Source organism: Garra rufa, chromosome 13 (genome assembly GCF_049309525.1).
Source record: "Garra rufa chromosome 13, GarRuf1.0, whole genome shotgun sequence".
Classification (NCBI taxonomy): Eukaryota; Metazoa; Chordata; class Actinopteri; order Cypriniformes; family Cyprinidae; genus Garra; species Garra rufa.
Genome location: NC_133373.1, coordinates 37,614,623 through 37,619,849, shown reverse-complemented (window position 1 = coordinate 37,619,849; position 5,227 = coordinate 37,614,623). Strand labels below are relative to the sequence as shown.

The 5,227-nt window shown below is 39.1% G+C and overlaps 2 long non-coding RNA genes across 2 annotated transcripts; both read right to left on the bottom strand.

Annotated features, from left to right (window-relative positions):
- Positions 1-468: 468 nt before the first annotated feature.
- Positions 469-1,249, bottom strand: LOC141348602 (uncharacterized). Its single transcript, XR_012357519.1, has 3 exons — positions 879-1,249; positions 651-774; positions 469-560 (listed from the first exon to the last, which is right to left on the bottom strand). It is a non-coding gene; the product is annotated as an uncharacterized lncRNA (long non-coding RNA).
- A 3-nt stretch (positions 1,250-1,252) lies between these two features.
- LOC141348601 (uncharacterized) lies at positions 1,253-2,749 on the bottom strand. The gene is made up of 5 exons (XR_012357518.1): positions 2,647-2,749; positions 2,023-2,094; positions 1,854-1,933; positions 1,552-1,728; positions 1,253-1,401 (listed from the first exon to the last, which is right to left on the bottom strand). It is a non-coding gene; the product is annotated as an uncharacterized lncRNA (long non-coding RNA).
- Positions 2,750-5,227: the final 2,478 nt, after the last annotated feature.

Sequence of the window (5,227 nt, the reverse complement as noted above, 5' to 3'; positions counted from 1 at the left end):
CCTTGATCTTGTGGCGGATCCTGGCACGACCTTTGTTGCCATCTGTATCTTTATAGAAATGCTGGGAACGCCTCTTGATACTTGCCACCAGCACCTCAATTCGGCTGGCCAAGGCATCAACATCATCTGGGGTTTTTGTTGTTGCTGAGAAAAAATATATGGGACAAAATTACAATAACAGTAACAATTACAATTATTCAGGACTAAACCTATTACTAGAAATATATAAATACTGGCCATTTCCTCACCGTCTGCCCACTCCTTTACATCATTGACCCAATCTTTCCAATTGGCTCTCTATCACTGCCATCACTAAGTTTTGAACTGGCTTTGTAGAGCTTTTGTGGTCTGCAATGACAAATAATCACAGCTAGTATAAAACCAAGAACCAAATGTTTAATGCACAGCTTCAAACACTAAAAACATACATTACTGAACATCTAAAACAAATTCCACTGATGTCATTACCTTCTGATATCGACGGGTCAGTGCAGTGGCCAAATTGTCAAACTTTTGCTGATTCCAGCGCATGGCCATGAGAGTCAGCATGTCTGTGCGTCCTGGAAACACAGAAAATATCATATTACTATATTCCCCCTACTTATTATGTAATGATGTAACTAGTGAAGTACTGTATGTGGTCATTTTACCTGCTTTAAACATGTGTTTTGTGGTCACTGCAATCCTAGAGAGAAAAGCATTGCAGTTGCACTGTTCCACCTCCTCCCCTAGTGTTAAACCAGCCCCATCCTGATACGCCCCACTCCATTTCACCTAATTAGTAGTAATAAAAATAATTATGTAAATAATGCTGAGAAAGTTTTTACATTCATTTGCAGATGCCCAGTTTTGATAATCACATAGCAAAGTTCACCTACCTCGCATTTAAAATCATGGGCTTTGGCATGGAATACTGAAAGGAAGGGCTTCATGTTAAGAAGGTGCTGGAGCTCTGGGCAGCTTTTTGCAACTCTTTGGAGGTAGGGCCAATATTTGCAGGTCATATCCATACAAAAAAAAGTGATATGTCTACTGGCCAGCTTTTCTTGTAGGTACAGGGGATTTGCAAAAATTAGCAAAAACAGAGCAGCACTCCATGCCGACACACCGCAAGCTCCAGTCCCTCCTCATCTACCTTGCTGGCAGATCTTTGGGACGTCTCTCTGGCTGCTGACCACACCCCTCCACAAACACCTCTTCCACCTCTACCTATAATATGGAAAATGGTTGAAGAAAAATAAGACTCTTCTAAACAATCTCTTGAGTAGGAGATAAATGCATTTTTGTATGTAGTCTTATCATCTACGATTTTACATGTTTGGATGTCTTGTGAATATAGTCCACAAATCTTGTCACATCTTCATCCTTAGCTATAAAGACGTCTTCAAAGATGGCCTGTTCCTTAGATAAAAAAACAACAACAACAACAACAACAACAATACTTATAATCTGTTGTAGCTGTAATATAATTTTACTTGGTGCACATTAAAGAGCTATTTTTTCTTATTAATATTGTTTCAACAGTGTGACATTATACACAGTTTTGAGTACCTAGCTGGATTCTTGAAACGGTAATGCTTCAGGTTTCCATCTACTGAAACTGCTGGCATATTTGGGGTGCACGCAGGACAGATGAAGGGCTCTTCCTTTCAGATTTCGTCCACCTCATATCGCACAGCCTCCCACTCAAAAAAACTTCTGAAAACTGTCTGTGAAGATCTTGCTAGTCTATTAGAAGTAAGGAAAAAAAAAATGGCTAATAATGTACGACAAATACATTAGCATCAAACAGCTTTTTCAACCCACAATACAAGAGTAAACAACACTATAGGATAAATAAATTCAATACTCACATGACCAAAGCGGACAGAACGCTGATCCAGCATTCTTAAAAATGCTTGCCAGGACAGTCCTGGTGCTGCCATCTTCATTTCTTTAAATGAAAAAAAAAAAAAAAAGACATCTGTGGCATAAATTGTGGATTGTCAAATTGTGAAGTGAAGGGTCGCAGGTCAGTAATACCTTCGATTTAGGTCGCCCACTCCAAGTGGCTTGGCATGCCTCTCAACTCAGGCATGCATAGATCATATCGTCCTGGAAAAATCAAAAACAAATCCACTTCAATGTAAACCATATATGATTAATCAGGGTTTGGATTCTTAAAATATTTTTTTTACATTATTTCATTTACTTTTTGAACATTACTCAAAAGTGTGTAGATTTTACAAACAGACCTGTGCTCCCCTATGAGAGAAGAGCATGTGTAGATGTTTATGAAAGTGAAAGTCATGACATATTGTCAAGTATGGTGACCCACACTCGAAATTGGTCCTCTGCATTTAACCCATCCAAGTGCACACACAGCAGTGAGAAGTGAACAAAGACACACACACACACACACACACACACACACACACACACACACACCAGAACAGTGGGCAGCCATTGCTCCAGCGCCCAGGGAGCAATTTGGGGTTCGGTGCCTTGCTTAAGGGCACCTCAGTCATGGTATTGAAGGTGGAAAGAGCACTGTTCATTCACAATCCCCACCTTTAATTCCTGCCGGTGCGGGAATCGAACCGGCGACCTTCGGGTTACAAGCCCAACTCTTTTACCATATAATAACACTTATCTTTACACCCTTACCATTCATTGTGATCACAGCAACATTCTTCCCTGGGCTGACCCTCAATGACTCTGGTGAACAACTGCAAATATTGTCAGGAATCTCCACAGGTACAAGCCGTACTGGAAAAGATCAAACATGTGAATTAAGATCATTTGTATTGACTGAGTAATACATTGTAATGCTTCAATGGTAATGAAGAACATTGCTGAAAAAGTATGCAAGAGTTGCTCAAAAAGCTTACTGACACGGAATGTCCTCATAAATTCAATATCAAACAATACGAAACAAAAAGGCATTATTTAAATAGTTAAGCTTATGAGGCCTAACGATTCTCAGAATGATGTTTATGTTGTACAGTCATAAACCAGGACTTACCACAATGGGAAAGAGCCTTATCTACAACAAAAGTTGTTGGAGGCAATGGCTGGTAGAATCCAGCAGTCATGGCATCTCGGTTATGGAGAACATGCCTGGTGTGCATGCTGACATCACAATCAGCACAGAAGAAGGGGCGTGGTCGACAGTCACGACAACGGACAGCAGCTGGATTGCTCCCACAATGTTGGCAGATGTGTGTTGCCACATTTTCTTGTGCCACAGCTGCGTTCACCAGACGGGGTCTCTCTGCCCTCCACCTCTCTGCAAAGAGACTTTGTCGTATGCTCCAGTTTGAGGAAGCTAGGAGAGCATCTCTTGAGTTTCCAGGAGGTGATGCCTCATCATCTGAGGTATCGCTCAGTGAGTGCTGGAGATCTTGCAGAAAACACTCTGTTAAAATAGTATGGAATATTTAAAAACAACACTTATATATTAAAGTGTACTGCTTGGAGTGCCTTTGGATTTTGAAAATGTAATTTACACAAAAAAAGTACACACCAGCAGTCTCTGGAGCAAAGGTCACCTCACAGTTAGTGTCAGGAGCATTGATGGGACGATCAGTTTTCCGAACGTGATCAGCTGTACCAGATAAAAACAACAAAAAACAACCTTTATAACATTTTCAACTTGTCCCAAGCTTAGTAGCACAAATTTACCTCCCTTATTATGAAATGGCATAAGCTCACTGTTTAACGTTAGCTAGAGAAAAGGACTAGCAGACATTTATTTCCCAAACCCACATGTGGACAGTCCAATTACTTGCAGTTATCTGTCTATAAGTTGTCATATAGATGATAAAAGCAAATAAGACTGCTTGCTGTAAAAGCAGATCATTTAAAAAGAAACAAGCTGGTTGGCCACTGACAAGACACTCAGAACAAACTGCTTCAAACAAAGACCAATAATTTAGTGTAGTTTATACTGCTTTACACAAACACTGTATGTAATCAATTTATTTTCATGTCAAAAATCAAGTGAGCAGTTCTGGTTTGATTGTTTCTCTGACATATTCCATGTTTGATACATTCATAAGTGCCTAAACAATGTAGATATTTAATATATTGAATCTACAATTATACTGACCTTTATTTGACTGATTCCTGCTTGACCTTGGTCTTGCATAGACAATGGTTCCATCAATGTCTCTTTTTCTCCAATGCACCCTTGGTTCAGGTGTATTTACTGGTGCTGCTTCCTCCTGTTTCTGCAGCTCACCAAGCAAGTCATCAAGACTCTGGAGCTCATCGCTGAGTTCATGATGATCAACCAGGTTATCCAGCTTCATAAACTGTTCTTGGAGTTCTGAATCACTCATGGTGATGGGCAGAAACACAAACAGACAGACAGAAAGACTCACAACAAAGATGGACAGATATGACAACTACAGATGTAAACAGACAGAGAGAGAGAAAGAGTGAGTGAGCTACAGAGAGACAACTACAGGTTAACAAAATGGACGTGGCTCTTAAAAGTGCCTTTGGTTTGTGTGTGTGTCTGTGTGTGGGTCGTGTTAAATAAAGGAGAAGTGAGAAGCTGGTAAATGTGAAGGACCTTGTAAGAGAAAAAAAATCAGAATTCAGAATTTCTAACAATTTTACCAGTTATTTTTTCATCAGTGTTGGCAGATTAGGCAGTTTTTGACTGGTTTTGAGTTGTACTACATGGGATAAAATGGGCTTGGACAGGTGAAATTTTGATAACTCTGTTATGCCAAATGACAGATATGGAAAACAGTTTACAATGTCGAAACAAAGTAGCCTTCTTTAGAGAAGAACACTTAATTTGCTTAATTATGACATATTAAATAATTGTGGTAAGCCACAGTATTGTCGTAGCTATGAATACATTTGTATTGTGTACCATTGTTAAGATTTGTGTTTTTACTATATAATTTTGTGTGGATTTCTAACAATTACTGGAAAACAAACCAATCTGGCAACACTGTTCCTCATCTCAACATTTATAATTGGCTGAAGTGTTGTGAGCTACTGTAATATGAAAACACATAATAAAAATCATGCAATCTCCTATCATATTACCTCGCATTATTATATGTGGAAAAAAATAAACAAACTTGAATTTAATTAGCTAACTTACTAGCATACTACACATATGGTGCAGCTAATTATATTTTTATAATGTCTGCTGTCATTACTGCATCACGAAACTACTACCTTGCACTTCTAAAGGTTCTAAACACAACTTCTTGACCTGAAAACG